Below are 16,987 nucleotides of genomic sequence, written 5' to 3'. Positions count from 1 at the left end.
AGAATGAAGTAGAGAGGGGATGGAAAAAAGGAAAAAAGAAATAGAGCAGACAGGCTTCAGAAAGGTTTTGTGAGCCACTGTGTTGTCCCACTCCTACCTGGGAGGGCACTGCAGTATAGGAAAGTCTGTCTACTAAACCGTCCTATACCTAGAATTTATCATAGTCATTCCCATGAGATCTAAAATCCCCAAGTTTTTGACTGTATCCCCAGAGCTCTTTACCTAGGTACCAGAGCCATAGCCTGCACAGGAGCAGTATAGCCAGCACATAGGTACTGTCTTAGTCAGGGTTAACTATTGCTGTAATAAAACGCCATGACCAAAGACATGAAGGGAGAAAAGGGTTTCTTTGGCTCATGTTTGCACATTGTAGTCCATCATTGAAGGAAGTCAGGACAGGAATTCAAACAGGACAAGAACCTGGAAGCAGGAGCTAATGTAGAGGCCATGGATGGGTGCTGTTTATTGGCTTACTCCCAGGACCACTAGTTCAGGGATGGCACCCGTCACAATGGGCTGGGCCCTTCCTATTAATCACCAATTAAGAAAATGCACCATAGGCTTGCATGCATATAGCCCCAATTTGTAGAAACATTTTAAAAATACACATTCCCTCCTCCAAGATGACTTTAGCTTATGTTAGGTTGACAGAAAACTATGCAGAATGGGTACAGTGATATCTTTGCTGAGTTCTCTGACTGGCGTTAGCAGTGGTAACAGCAAACCAGATCTTTCCTTTAAGGAATTAGGTGGTTGTTGCTGGATTCTTGTTATTCTATTAACAAAGAATATCATAGACTGGTGACAGTCCAGCTCATCATTTTTACCCAGGATGATGCTTCTTCCAGAAGCTTCTCCTGAAGAACAAGGAAGACTTTTTGTTTGAATTCTTATATATCTGCCTTTGCCCTGTTCAGTGCTCTGCTCTATCTCCGAACCAATGCATGTGTCCAAGGAGTAGGATTGCATTAAATTTACACTCTAATTGTCTATGCATTCTCAAGGACTTTGGGGTAGCTGTGGATCTCAGAGTGAAGACTGGAACAGCGTTCAAAGAAGAAAGAAAATATGACATAAATGTGGTAGATTTTGGGTTGTGTTTGAGTTTTTGAGAAAGGATCTCAGGACAGAGCTTTGGTTGTCCTGGAACTGGCTCTGTAGACCAGGCTGGCCTCAAATTCAGAGATCTGCTTGCCTTTGGCTCCCAAGTGCTGAGACTAAAGGGACACACCAACTGATGTGTGGTGGTGTTTTAATCCTAGTACCTAGGAGACTGAGTGGGGAGGATTGTTGTGAGTTTGAAGCCACGTTGGGTTATACTAGAAAATGGGACTCAGAAAAGATAAAACTCTGTTTCCCTTCATATTCTCATGCTATAAAAATAGACTTTCTTTCACAAACAGGATATAAATTATGGCCTAGTATTGCATGTAAATTTAATTTAATTGTTACTGATCTAGCCATACTCGGTGAGACCAAATCTTTCCTTTGTAGTATACTAACTCAATTCAATTCATGGATCCTCCTAGACCAATCCCATTATAGCCCGAATATGCACACCCATAGAATGCCTGGCAGAAGCTTACTCCCACAAAGGAGCCATGTGGTGGGAAGAGGGTGATTATAAATTAAAATAACACATCATGCCTGAGAGGGCCGCTTGTATACATTTTAAAGATCGATAAATTCAACCATGCACTGCCTGCAACACAGCCTAACCATCTCTGACTCTGTTTAACCTTCTCTGGCACTGACCACATGTGATCAGGACCATTGATTTGCAGCTGAGGATTGCTGGGTTACTATTACATCTTCAGTTTCATTTTATGGATAATGACACAACACCCACCCATTCCTGAAGGTATTTACTTCAAACTTGGGTTGTGCCTGACTCACCATTTCTTGAAATATGAGAAAAGCTACTCTTAGTCTGAGCCGTCAGTATATTGTGAAAATCTAAACATGGTATCTTAGAAGTGCAGTCTATTGGCTTGAGAGGCCAGGATAACAGGTGAGTTAGCACAGATACACCACCAGTGTTGACCAAACACATTCTGAACTCTATCATTTCTATGCTGAATATGCTACCATAAAAAGGACTACAGTTATGGCTGCCCTATAACGATGCTAAGTGGAAGTCAAAAATAGTCCTGAGGACAAATCTAAGAAGAGAGTGTCTTCTAATATGCTAGTGGATAGTATTGTCGTCTGTTTTGTCCCACTGGACCAGAGTACTACAGACCGGGACATGTGTAAAGAACTTTGTTTATCTGGAATCTAGGAAACAGAAAGATCAAGTGCCTTCTTGTTTTATGATTTTATGATATAAAGTGGGGGAGGGAGGAGGCAAGATGTCAAGATGGCATGAGGTAGGGTCAGGGAGGAAGGATGCCACACTTCTCTTTATAAAGCTACCCCTTCCACAGTAACATTAATCCAGTCACTAGGACAGCTTCTGTGATTTAATCACAGCTTAGAGTTTCCTCATGAACTTTGGAGGATTAATTTAGACAAGTACAGGTAAATATACTGCACTCTAGATACACAACAGAATACTAGTTGGCAATAAAAAGAAGTGAGCTGTAAAGCCATATAAAACAGAAGAAATATAATTGCATTTTGCTAACTGTAGAAAACCTAGCTGAAAATACCACATGCTATGCACTTCCATCTTTGCCATTCTAGAAAAGTCCATAGTTCATAGGGATTTGGGGAAAGAGAGAAATGAATGAACAGAACACAAAACATGTCTAAGACAGAATTATTCAGTACCCTGTGAGGATGGAGACATGAGCTTATGTTTCTGTCAGGATCTATAGATCCATCCAACGCAAATGGTAGACTCTAGTATAAACTATGAACATTAATGACTAGATTTTCTATACTGGCTTGTCAATTATGACAGGCACATCACTAATATAAGGTGTAAATAATAAGAAAAATGTATATTAAATGTCATATGGGAATTTTCTATTTTCTGCTTCAAATTTGTCTTTAAGAATTAAATTTTCAGAAATTGAAGCCTACCACAAAAAGAAAGGAAGGAAGACAGAAGGAGAAAAGAAAAGAAAAGAAAGAAAGGAAGGAAGGAAGGAAGGAAGGAAGGAAGGAAGGAAGGAAAGACGGACAGACGGACGGACAGATGAACTGGGGCGGCCTTTCTTTGTCAGCCAGTATTCTCTGTCAGTTTTGCCTTTGTCTTAGGCCCAAAACCAGACACCAAAACCTCTCCTGAAACCATGGTTCAACATAAGCATATAAGCTTTTCTGCTTTTAATTTGTTTTAATTTGCGTTTTATCACAACAAGGCAAACATTGACTAACACAGTTGTGTTCCCTCTTCTCTCATGCTCTCCCATCCCCCACGGTTTGTGAGACTTAGCTTCTGACAGCACGTCCTGCAGGGCCTCCATTCCCTCTGCTACTGTGGGATTGGTGACAGAGAGGATTTGTGGTACAAAGCCAATCAGACGTTGGGATTTCATCTCTTGATTATAGGTGGACTTAAATCCTCATGAACAAAAATCTGGTCTGAGAAAGAACTGCGCTGTCAGGAAGTAGATAGTGCTACCCTTTATAAAGGCCATACTGTTTTCCCTGTGATGTTTTGCCCAATCTAGTATAATAATAATACAGAGAATGTATTACTCCAGGTCTCCAGAATATAAGCTCCTTGGGATGATAATTTCACCTGCATTGCCAAAAAAAAAAAAAATGTCTATGATAGCCATGGAGTTCATCTTTGATTATGATGAAGGAGGAGGCTATTCAGCCATTTTTAACCAGACTAGTCACTTATAGAAGAATTTTTCTCATCTCTATCTTTTCATAGATGCCAAAGGAATGAAGCTGAGGATTTGTCTCCATTCCCACCACCCCACCATCCCACCACCACACATACCCTATACTACCACTCAAATTTGAGCTAGAGTTAGAGGTTAGAAGTCAAAGTTCACCTCTGTTCAGCATCAATATCTGCATAGTCTTGGGTCACTGCTGCTGGCGATGGGCAGATCACTAAGATGAGCAGCACACAAACTTAGCTCCTTACAAGGTCATCCCTGGGCTTATTATTTCACTTTCTTTCAAATGGCTGAGGCTTCTGCACAGCACATAGTGTCTCTTCTTAGTCTTCCTGCAAAACAGGGAGCCAAAATTTGGAATTCTTAGCTCATCCGAACAATGCCAAGGCCTTCTTTCCACTGTTCCCTCAAGAGAAAGTAGCCAGATCTGTGCCCTCCCCCACACAATGCAGCTTGAGCTTCTGAGCTTGGGAGAGAAGGTGTCTCATAAACAGAATGTGGATTGGGAAGACAATTGAGAAAATGGGAGTAATGGCCGACAAATGAGAGACAGTTGAAATGGAAAAGGGAATGAAATCTTCACTTTTTAGAAAGGAAAGGCAACCATCCATGGCTGCATCCCTTTCCAGCTCCCATGCTACATTCTTCTACCTTTTTTTTTTTTTTCACCCTCCTTCATGTTTTCTGATCGGAGAGTTGGTACCACTTTAACCCTCTGTGCTGCTTCTGTCGGTGAGTCATTTAAATAACACAGGCTTCTAGGCATCTGCGATGATTCCATAAATGAGTCTAAGCTTTATCCTGTGTGTTCTTGCATAGAGTCTGCTGGGTGTCCAGGGCACCTGGCAGGAAGTTGGACTCATAATGGCGTGTAAGGCAAGTGGCATGGCATTAAATGATTTGTCTGATGCTAAATTATTTGAATGTGCAAGTTGGGTGGCAGGCCAGGTGGAGGAGTTATGGTAGGAGAGCCTTTTTTCCTCTGCCCCAGGAGAGTCAGGATGACATGTCAGCACTCTGGCTACTCCAGCTTGCAGATCTTAGATGCTCCTTCTGGAGCTGTATGATTAGGTTCACACAAAACTGGGTGGTGGCTTAGCTTGGTGATTACTAACCTCACAGATCATAAACATCCCCCTGGGTCTTGTTGAAGTGTAAAGTAGAGCTCAGTAGGTCACAGGAGACTGAGGATCCTGTATCTCTCTAATAGATACTTCCATTCTATGTCTGTCCCACACTGTGAATCATAAGAGCACACCATGTTGTGCCTGCCATTAACAGAAAAAAAGAACAGAAAGGCATGAACCCCCATAAGAGCAAAACAAAATGAAACTCCCACGGATGGGCCCTCCGTGACACTCAGGAAGAAGCCTTCTTGCCAGCCTTTCGTCCAAGCACCTGCTGGTGAAGATCTTGGCAATGCAACAAAGAAAAGGATCAAGTAGGTGTGAGCCCTCCCCTTTCTAACACCATGGCTTGGTAGTGTTGCAGAGGTACTTTGACAGGCCCAAGGTAGACCAGGCTGGGAAGAGCAGATGTCAAAAACAGACTATGCTCAAGCCACATGACAGGAAACCCTGACACCAAGCACGTCCTGCTGAAAATAGAAGAGTGTGAATGTAAACCACTGCCTTCATGGGGTGGACGAACCAACTGGAACCTGCTCTGGTGACTCACCTGTCGCCACAGTTGCCAAGAGCTCTCTCCAGTAAGTGCCTGGTACAGAAAAAAACAAAAAAAAACAAAAAAAAAACAAAAAAAAAAAAAAACACCCTATAAGATTTTTTTCAAAGAGCTTCTGTATTTCAGGAAAAGGTCTAGCTAAGACCTTTTAACAAAGGTGAAGTGACACAAAAAATTGTGCTGCCCTCCTTGAACAAGAAACCCAGCCCTCGTCATAGTCCCTTAGTCTTCCCAGTGCCATACCAGAATTAAAGATTTTTTATAGCCAGATAAAAAAAACCCCTGTCTGTGATCCCCTATTTATCCAAGTGAATGAGGACTGACAGTCTGAAATCTAAAAACTCCAGACACATCAAGGCCAGCCCTGTGTGCTGGGGGGAGGGCAAGTGTTTTTTGTTGGAAGCAAAGTCCTTACAAAATTTCTCAGCTGAGATCCCTTCTCTGTCTGACACACTTGAGCTAGCTCTCTCTCTCTCTCTCTCTCTCTCTCTCTCTCTCTCTCTCTCTCTCTATCACTCTGTCTGTCTGTCTGTCTGTCTGTCTGTCTGTCTGTCTTTGTTTCCCCCACTTCTTTCTCTCTGCCTCTTCTCTCTTGATCGTTCATTCTGGCTCACACAGCTATGTCTTCCAAGGTTCAACTCCTGCTGACTGCAGAAACCAAAAGTAGCTAAATAAGGATGTTTTTTCATGCTGATATTTTTTCATGTCTTTTGAAATATTTACTCTATAGGAAAAGTGTTCCCGAACACCAAGACCCTGGATGGAACTTATAATAGCAGAAACATTCCTTTGGGTGGTTGAAGAGTGTATAGCAGGTGAGAAAATTATCACTGTTGGCTGCCACCAGTCTTGGAACCTTTCCTAAGGGCGTGACATTGTGTTAGGAGTTAATAAGAAAGAACAAAAACTATGCCTCAAATCTCTATCATCTGTTATGGAATAGGACCTGTGCATTTGGCATATTAGATAATTGACTTTTCCATAATAGTATCTGTGTGGATGGAAGACTTTCTTTCAATCATTTCAAAGCTTTATAACTGAGTCTGTGAAATATACCAACAGCAAACATAGTAACAGGATAGACGGCATGCTAATATATTGTGTGTACAGGGTTGTCATAGAAAAGACAAGTGAAGACCTCTGAGCCCAGTGAGATCTAGAAGCTCAAATACCATCTTAATAGAGGAGAAAGCAGGAAGGATGCAGACAAACTAGTAATGATTAAGTGATCTTGAATGGGCCCTGAGACAAGTCAGTGGTGTTATAATCTGTGCATTCATGGTATTAACCTCCAGATTTGTATCTTATTGCCTGTTCATCTTCTGATGAGGATGGGTTTATATCCATTCAGCTCCGTTCATATTTGCCTCCCCCAAGCAGATAAGGGAAGCTCTTCCCTTTATTTGCTCTGTTTCCCATGACCTTTGTACAAATCTCCACCAGACACTCAAAACAAACAAGCCAACAAATGACATATGCAAACCCCACATACCCCTCAATATCAAGTGCTTTGTTTTTGTTTTTAAGATTTATTTTTATTTTATGTGGGGGACTGGGTATGTACATGTAATAATAGGTGTCCTCAGAGACCAAATTCTTTGAGTCTCCCTGGAGCTGGAGTTCCAGAGAGTTGTGGGTTGCTCAAAGTGGAGGCTGGGAACAGAAGTCTGTACTCTAGAAGAGCAGGAAGTGCTTACATGCACTGCGTCATCTCTCTAGCTCCTTAGGCCTTCATTTAGCCATCCTCACTTGTCAGGTTTAACGGGAAATAATGGGGTTCTTGTTGTGCCTGGGGTGAACCATACAAGGATCATGATATACGTTGCCTTGAATCATTTGCCAGGCACAATTTTGTCAAAATCTATGTTCTCCTGAGACAATTTAATAAAGATCACTCTGTATTGCTCACTAATTATCTATCCACAAGTATTCTGAATTAAAATCATGTCTTCTCTTTCCTTCTGCTTCCCTGAAGTAAGTCTTAGGGTAAAGCTTTAGACCACCATTTATAAGTGTAAATCAGAGTCATACAGAGCCATTAAAGGAAAGCTGCTCTGTGTCAGAAAAATGTCACCAGGATTCTCCTGGGGAGAACTGCACTTCTCGAACATTGATTGTACCCTGTCCTTAGGACTTTAGTTGCAGGGTCTGGCCCCTGGGTGGTAGACAAGGCTCCCAGAGGAATGCTCGGACGGACAGACAGACCACTTCAGTTGAGTGTCATTACCCAGCCTTAGGTTGGTTAATCACATTTATCATTCGACCTTAAAAGGATCAAAGATAAGGGATTGGCCCCTATCTCCTTCTGCAGACTGAAATCAGGTCTGCGTATTTTAAGGATGCCCAAGGTGGATTTAACTGGTTGTCTCCCAAACTGTCACTTGAGACAAGAGTCTGTTTGGAAAGATCACATGAGGGGTGGTAAGAACATTCCTGGGGGAAGGCTTGGATCTGAGTCATGCCCAATTGGGTCACATTGTAACAAGGTACCAAAAGAATATATTTCTAGGTGACCCTGGGACAATTCTGTATGGAAGATAAGGTTCTGAATCCATCCTGGAGTCATGGTAGTTGGCCTAGAATACTCTAGGAATATTCCAGTTAAAGGTGTAAGTATAAACACCTCCTTTTTCACCTTACCACTCAATCTACCACCTTCTAATAGCAACATTTAGTATAAGCTCCATTTGTTGGCCACTGTGTTCAGTCTTTCACGTGGGCCAGATAATGTTCCTAATAACTAATGGAGGTTTTCTTCCATTAGAGATGATGAGGTCAGAGAAGTTAAGTCACTCATTTGGATATAAAATGAATGTGGCTGAGGGGGATTTATGGTCACCCAGCCCTGTCCCAGCCAACCATCCTCTTCCCAAGCCACTACACACTCTCTCATCTAAATCCACAGGTCTGCAGTTGAGGAGCAGGGTGACTCAGCAAGACTTCTTACCCAGAGCCAGTCTGACCCTCACCAACACTGTTTCCATCCTGTGTCCAGCTGGCATCTTTGCCTTGTTGGACATTTGTTCAAAGGACTAAAATAAGGGCTAAACAGGAAGTCTGGTGGGATGAGGGGGGCGGAGAATTTATTAATGGAGTCAAATATGTCCCTTTCTGCTGCAAAATCTGCCCTTTGCTCTGCACTCTATCCTGACCTCTGTGGAGGATAGGTAGCCCCTTGTCAGAGCTCGCAGGACAAGGGTCAGTGGAAACACAAGCTCAGACTACCTCGTGGATATGTTGATTTTGGCAGGAGCTGATAATGTCATTCTGTATGTGACATTGGTCTCTTTATTCACATCCTTGGGGGGGGGGGTGGAGAGGACAGAGCAGAAAGGAAGACAGCATTTAATATAAGAATAATTAAGGTGCAAATTTTGGAGGACAGGCCCAGGGGGTCATCAATTACTCTATAGAAATTAGTAAGTTTACAAACAGATTAATGTAGCTATAACATTTTATTTCGCATTTTGCTCCTACCAGATTCAAGGCTCTGAACCGAGTTTGAATTTGATATCCTGGCTTCTTGTCTTCTTTCTGTTACCCACTTAACCAAGGTACTTAACATCTTTGCCTCAGTTTCTCAAAATTCATTTGTGCAGAATAATATGTGCTTACAAGAGAGAGACATGAAGATTAGAAACACTGTATGGGGGGGGGGGGCTTTTAACAAATGGTGGCTGGTGTTAAAACTCTGGAACTCATTTCCAAGGTTAGTGATCTCTGAAGATGAACTGAATTATGAAAGGCCTAAACTTCTGGTCTTTATGAGTCCAAAACTGATTCAGAATGCACATAGGTCTATGCTTATTTCTGTGACTATGAGCTCACAAATGACAAGAAAACAGTTCTGCATCTATTGACCAACTCGATCCTTAGAACATTCCCAAAGCATAAGACAGGCATTCTATTCTTCACTTAAATATCATAGTGTCAAAGGTTTCCAAATTCAGATTTTTTTTATAGTTTACAAATAACTCCTCCTTCTGAAGCTAAACTCAGAGCTTGAATCACCCAACTATGTTAGAATTTTCCACTCATTTTTTTATTGCTCTATGAAAATCTATATTGAGGATATAAGGATATAAGACAGTAGCATAGCACCCCATTTGCCTACCTTGAACAAGGCCCTGAGTTCAATCCCCAGCACAAGAAAAAAAAGTACATATTCAATTATTAGAATCAAATCTGATCTTTCATTATATTTAGAAGCATAGGAACTATGTACCAGAGAAGCAAAGATAAGTCTAAATGATAAAGAAAATCGGTAAATTGAGTAGGGCCTTTGGAAAAGGATACTTTAGTATATAACAAATATGATGAGCAGAGACATCATGAACACGCCAGATGCTGCTAGTTAATAGCAGTACAACTGGACAAGTTAATGTTACCAGGATGACATTGCTTCTGTTCCTGAGTTTAGAATTAAGAATAACAGTATAAACCTCATAGTGTTACTGTGGAGACTAAGCTAGATAATAGAGGCAGAGCAGGTAGTGTTACTGTGGAGACTAAACTAAATAATAGAGGCAGAGCAGGCACATATTTTTAAATGTTCCCTAGATGGTGAGCCTCCTTTACTTCATGCACCAACTTGACAAACTCCACAAGTCTGGTAACTAATGCCTGGGTGTCCGGAAGCTTTCTCATACCCACAAACCAGAAGCTGTGGGTACTTAGTGTGTGTCAGCAGCTCCCCACTTCAGCTGTCCTAAAGCAGAGCTGTTCCTTGAAGGGATGCTGGGTACCTTCAGGCCTCTGTAAGGAGGCTGAGTCCCTCTCTAGGAGTTGTTAGCAAGGGTGCTGATGTGATTCAGATGTTGGAATGGCTTATCTGCTCCACAGGACTTAGCTGCTGATAACTGGTATATGTGCTGCCACTGAAGTTCAATCTTAATGCGAACACATGCTCTCCTCAGAACAAGACTGGGACCATTAGCTCCCAGCAGGAAGCCTATGAGTCTCTGCACAAGGACCACAGTGTTTCACTTACTATGCTGCTCAGAGCTGTGACGTGTTGGAGGCCCAGTACCAGCCATGGAAGCCTCATTCCTTGGGCCCAATTTGTATTCTGCCTGCATGTTGGGACCAACTCAGAAGGAGGGATTTATTTCCAAAGAGGAAAGCGTTTCCCGATAGTGTTTCTTCTTGGCAGATAAGGTGGCTGAAGACATTAAAAAACCTTCAGCTTTCTCTGTACGTGTGCAAGCTTCTGAGTTACCTGTAAAAGAACACTGTTTCATAACCACCTCCGGTGTGACTACACTATAGGGCACACCCAGGGTCAACTCATTAGCAAAATTACCTTTCTCAAGTCCAGGCTGTGTCTGTGCTGTTCAGTGTAGGCTCATTAACTAGGTCTGCGGGTTTGGCCCTGAATTCTTGGCGTACAGAGTTCCAGTTTTTTCAGTGCCCCACCCAACTTGTCCTGCTGAGAAAATACCCAGTTGTTTGTTTCTGTTTGGCTTTGGTTTACTGTGTTCTACTTTAATATCTATATTTAAAGTCATAAGGGCAGTCAGATAATAGAGCACCTCGATCCTGGGAAGGACGCGGTAGGCCAAGGGAACACCAAGGTTTCTAGCACCCCTTTGCTCTTGGCCTACTTATTTATCACAGGAACTATGGCATCTGATGTTCCTGTTTATCTAGTGGCCTTTTCATGCCCAGAAGGCAGCCTAGAAGCATCTACAACTCATTATTTTTCCTAAGGGGCTTGGTCCTATCTGGGTCCTATGCTTTTCCTAGGGTATGTCAATCTCAACATTAGTTTTTTACTGTTGCTATGATCAATTAAACTCAATAGCTAAACACAATACACAATCAACCACTTTACAGTTTTAGAGATGAGAGGTATCCTTGGGCTAATTTTGAGGAGCCACTTTGGAATTTTCAAGAAGCTCTAAGGAAGACCCTTCACTTATTTTTTTTTTTTTCAGCTTCATAGTCTTGCTCTCATTCCCAACACTCCTCATCTTCACAGCCAGCAAGGCCAGAGTTCGTTCATTTCTTGCTGTCATGCCTCTGATTCTTCTTTTCTTTACTACTCACAAAGAATCCGAAGAGTATGTGGGTCTCACTGCAGAGCCTACCTAACTTCAGCTCAAAATCTGCAATTGGAACCTTTATGTCACCTCTCACATAAATTCTTCATTATGCATGTGACATATAATATACACAGGTCCTATTGTAATAGTCAACAGTATGATATGCCATTAATTTGCATCTTGCAGACATTATCACTTTTCCATGAGGAAGAGCTCGAATAGGACCTTTGCTGAAACAGGCCTGGTCACATGCTATATGGAGGCAGTCTCGCCCATTGAACTGTCTCCTGGTCATTGATAAATGCTCATGATCAACTTCCCTTGGCAGCCTTTCCAGGTATGTGGTCTGAGTTGGCTTCTGGAGATCCCAGTGTTCTTTTCCTTTCAGGTGACAGATGCTGTGTGTTCTTAATGATCACCCATTCAGTCAGTTCCAGCTTGGATGGAAATTTCACTCTGAGAAAAACATGGCTGAACAGTTGGTTCTGAAGCCTTAAACTTCTGATTGCTTAGCATATTCTGGGCAGAATATCAGTCCTAGGCTTGGCCTTGTGGTTGTTGTTATCTCTGACGTACATAAGTTGAGCTCCTTTGACAGCCATAGGGATGGTATAGAACCTAGGACCAGGAACTAAAACATACATGTCTTTCTTTGGACATAGTGCTTACCTAAAGGTTACATATGACCTCAGTCAAGTTGGCAGGGTCAGTGATGCTCATCAAACATTCTAGCTCTTGCCTACATCCCTTGTCAACTTGCAGTTCAGAAGGGTCCTGTGGTTAATTCTGCCCAATACAACATGAATCGGATGAGGCAGGGTGTCAAAGAATGCTTGTACAAGCACAAATGCATTATTGGTCAGTCCTGAACTGAAGCAGTGAAAAGCCCCCAGCCTGGCTGTAGCAGTAAAGACAATGGTCTGTCCTAGATGATGTGACTTCCAAATGGTATTCTAGGCCTCAGATAGCCAATGGCATCCACTGGTCATGTACTATATGCAAGAATTACACTGAAATGTCAAGTCTTGAATCTGAGATTAATTAGTGGTTAACAGCATTAACCAACTGATCCTAACATATTATCCCCAAAGGAGTTTTCTGAGACTTTTCATAGATATCTAGAAAATAAACTTCTCTCTCTCTCTCTCTCTCTCTCTCTCTCTCTCTCTCTCTCTCTCTTTCTCTCTCTCTCTGCATGTGTGTGTGTTGCATATGGTAATGGCATTTCAAGCTTGAAAATTAATTTGTCAACTTGCTACAAAGAGAACAGGACCCATGCAAACATGAAACCTTTCAGATGTGTAGCCAGAAAATAAAGAATCCTGCTGGTCCCATAGAAATCTTTGGTAAAAGGGCTGCTTGACCCTTCCTCTCTCTTAATGTTGGAAAGAAATTTCTGTTTTGCATAAGCTAACTTGAAGGATGTTCTGCCCTCTGGAATAGTAAACATACTTACAATCATGACTCTCTTTTCTGACTGACTCATACGGCATTCTAGAAATATCCTTTTTCTTCTCAAAAACCCTTTCTCATACATAGCAAGCTCCTATGTGTCAGAGCTCTCAATTCAATGTTGCCCTTAGAGAAGGTATGTTCTCCATATTCTATAGGCAGTTTCCTTATTGAATGTAATTTCGTCCTTCTTACTCATTTCCTTGGAAGTGAAGCTTTATTAAAAGCCAGGACTCTGGAATGTTCTTCTTTTGTATCCGCCAATTATTAAATGGCAAATGTTCACCTGTGATCACAGATTAAACAACTTCAGTGAATACTGATCCATATCATGATTTGAAGAAATAAGTAATACAGGGAAAATGGCATCGCCTTCATCTTACTATAAAACTCTTTCTAGGCATTTACTTGCCTCCTTGCATTCCCCTAAACATGAGTTTTGGCCTCTGGGAGTGGGCATTTTTTGTGGGTTTTTCCCTGCAGACATGATGACTGTGTACAGATTCACCCACAGCTTCTCATTTGTTCCCAGTGGAAGCCAGAGAGGGGGTCCCCTAGGAGTCCATTTCTTGGAAAGAGGTTAGTGTCTGTGGCTATGGAATTATACCAACATGCAGGTTCACTGGTAGTCAAACCACTAACATGCTTTAACCAATGATGCCAAATTCTGACCAACACCCCTGGAGAGCTGAACCACATTTAGATCTGGCCTGAGCTGACTCATCAATCTGTGCAAATGCTTGCTTACACATGTTTTCTCAGGGATCCTGTACTGACCAAACGTAACCTCCAAACTTAGCAGTGGTCTGCAGGGGGATGCCTCCGAATCTTTTCAGTTTTCATCACAACTGTGAGTTGGTGGACAAAATTAAGTCTCTACCCCAGTGTCCTTCTGGGTACTAACTTGGAAATTCAGCAAGCTCTGTAGGAAAGACATCTGGTGAATGCAGAATGTCTTAATTGACATGAACTTCCCTGTGTGAATGTGTATTTGTGGCTGAAAGTCTTTTCTCAATTTCCTTACTCAACAGACCAAAGCTGAAATATGTTCTAAAAGGATTAGCTATCCATGTAAAATATTACTAACTACAGGCTTGTTTACGTACTGCTATTGAGGAGGAATTTCCTTAAGTGATTTTTCTCCCTCTGCCCCTCCTCTCCTTCCTCATTTACGGGGAGGTGATTGGGCTATGAAGCCTATGATGGCCTTGAATTTAACATTCTTGACCCAGCCTCTTAAGGGCTGGGATTATAGTGTGTACCATCATACTGGCTTTCAACTTTCGCCATTATTATTGATGACCATAATGTTAACATAACACACTTACTGGTTGGCAAATTGTGAAAACCCATGTGAATATCTACATAGAGAATTCTAGAATTATCTAGCCTATATATTCAACTATTTCCTGCAGTGCTGGCCACTTAAAGTCTTCACCCTTGCTGAGAAACAGTCTACCCCAAATGCAACTGCGACCCTGCCCCATGTCATATCACCTTGGCTATGCTGATATCATCAGTTGCAGACCAGGCAAGCATCACTGAGAACCGATGTTGTCCCACAACAGCTGCTGGATACTTTGAATATTTCCACATCTGCCCATGAACTGCTTAATTTTTCTTTTCTGTCTAACACCGCTCTCCCTCCCGCACTCAGTGGCCTGCAGCTACCTCTCAAATAATAGCGTTTACTTCAAGCTATAGCCTCCAACTTTGAGAGAACTCAAACTGAAGTACAGTTTATTCTGTTGTTGTGGGGTTGGTATACCTTATGTGACACCAGCTATGTGATTCTGGACACAGTCCTTAAGCATCTTTCCCCCATAGCTTTTTTTTATGTGCACAGCAGTGAGGATGGCATCACCTACATTCTAGGGTTGTTATAGCAGCCATAGTGTAGGAGTCCTTCCTTATCATGAGGTGGAATCTGTCACCCTATACATTAGATCCTTGTGGGGAAAATGACCAAGCACTTCAGACCATAGCACAGTTAATTTAGGGGTGAGACAGAGAAGACATCAGGTTAGTGTTTCCTGGGAGCTCACAAGCCAGCTGCCAAGCTATTTCTCTGGGCCTGCTTTGGGTTAGGAGGCCATTCGACAATTCTCCCATTATGCCTCATTTCAAAGAACAGGAATGAGACAGATTGTTTTAATAATTCCTGTAGTGAATGGCAGTTAATTGTTACAGAAATGCTAATAAAAATGATACCCAATACAATACTCTTTATATTTTCCATTCTTTCCTGACAACATGGGTTTATTACTCTAAATATATTGCAAATGGCAGTTGTCCCCTCTGATGTAGAGCCTAACACCATGTTTCCATTTATTCATGAGTATGTAAAATAAGTTTCACAGAAGTGATTAAAAACAGGTTGAGAGCCACACTGGGTGTTTGCTGTGACTAATGGGTGGCTGACTGTGTGCAATGAGGAGTACAGGAGAAGGATACTATTAAAACTTCAGGCTTCTTCTATTTCTTCCTCGTTCTGCTCCTACCCTGGTATACACCTATTCATCATTCCCTTTGGAAGATGCCTAGGCAAGGTATGGATGATGCGCCCAAAGGGCCAGAAACACCAACGATCTCAATAGAGCAAGGGAACCCTGGGTCCTTCCTTGAGCCTCTTGAAGGCTACTTTTATTCCTATCTCCTTGTGTTCCTAATGTGTACTGTGATCTGAGAAGCTCCATATATGGCAGTGCGATCTCTTGCTTGCGGGATAGGCATGGGAGTCCACATCGTCCCCGTGCTCCACCTCGGAGTGCCGGAAGGTGGAAATTGAGAGCAGCCCCTCCTCCACTGCTTTTCCCTGGGGCAAATAAAGAAAGGAAAGAAGGCGCAATGGGACAGGAAAGAAAGGGAAGAAAAAACAAGTAGCCACTAGGCACTTGCAGGTGAAGTGCACAGTTTGGTTAAAACTTCGTTCTTTGTCCTGATTACTTTTCATGGTCAACTTGACACAACCTGAAGTCACTTGGATAGAAGGAAGTTCAACTGATGAATTGCCTCCTCAGTCAGATTGGTTTGTGGCCATGTCTGTGAGAGGACACCTTGATTGAAGACTGACATGGGAGGCCCCACCCACTATGTCACTAATTCAGAAAATGCATTAGAGCCAGATCTTAATGGAGACAATTGAGGTTTCCTCCTTTCAGATAACTCTAGCTTGTGTCAAGTTGACATAAAACTATCCAGCACAATTGACACCTTGTCAGCTTGACCCACAAAAACATGGCACTGTTTAGCTACAGCCTTTCCCGTCTTTTTCATCTCCAAGAGCACACATTAATAACAGCATGATATAAAATATTTTACAAACTTAAAGTTTCCAGTATTTGCAAATCCAAAGATTTTAAAATTCAACCTCTTTACAAATCCAAACTCTCCTTTTAAAACCTAAAATCTCTTTTTAAATCCAGTCTCTCAGCTGTGGACTCCTGTAAAATTGAAAATAGAGTTAAATAAGCCCTTCCTCAAGAGAGAAATACAGTCAAAATCAGATCAAAGTAATGTCTTCTATCTGAGATTCACTCAAGATCTTCTGGGCTCCTCCAAGGGGGTTGGGTTACTTCTTCAGCTCTGGCCTTTGCCCACAAACAGCTTGTTTTCTATGCTTTGGCAGATGCCACAGCTGCTGCTGTTCTTGGTCATCCCCATGGTACTAGCATTTACAAAATGCCGGGATCTTATGCTGCTGCTGTTACTGGGCTGCACTTTCACCAGTAGCCTCTCCTGGGCTCTTTTATGATGCCAAGCCTTGGCTTCTCTGCATGACCCCAGAGTTCCAAAATCCTTCCATAATCCTCTCCAAAAACAACATGATCATGTCTATTACAGTAATACCCCACAATCCTAGGTTCCCCCACCACCCAACGCACACACATGCACACGCTGAATGGGATTTAATGAGATAACTTGCAGGCTACAGTCCAACTAATTTAGCAATGGCTGGCTATGAACAGAAAGTACAAGAATTCAGAAGTTTCTCAGTTCATGAGA

General features: G+C 42.1%; 1 long non-coding RNA gene across 2 annotated transcripts in view; it reads left to right on the top strand.

Annotated features, from left to right (window-relative positions):
- LOC143435102 (uncharacterized) overlaps positions 1-16,987 on the top strand; it is a 50,819-nt gene that overhangs the window by 24,162 nt on the left and 9,670 nt on the right. For both annotated transcript variants that reach the window (XR_013105102.1, XR_013105103.1), the window contains exons 3-4: positions 3,833-5,244; positions 6,217-6,301. This is a non-coding gene — a long non-coding RNA (uncharacterized LOC143435102). The remainder of the gene's footprint in view (positions 1-3,832; positions 5,245-6,216; positions 6,302-16,987) is intronic.

The sequence above is a fragment of the Arvicanthis niloticus genome, chromosome 19 (genome assembly GCF_011762505.2).
Source record: "Arvicanthis niloticus isolate mArvNil1 chromosome 19, mArvNil1.pat.X, whole genome shotgun sequence".
NCBI classification, from domain to species: Eukaryota; Metazoa; Chordata; class Mammalia; order Rodentia; family Muridae; genus Arvicanthis; species Arvicanthis niloticus.
The sequence above is the reverse complement of the archived record's forward strand: the minus strand, read 5'-3'. Positions and strand labels throughout refer to the sequence as shown.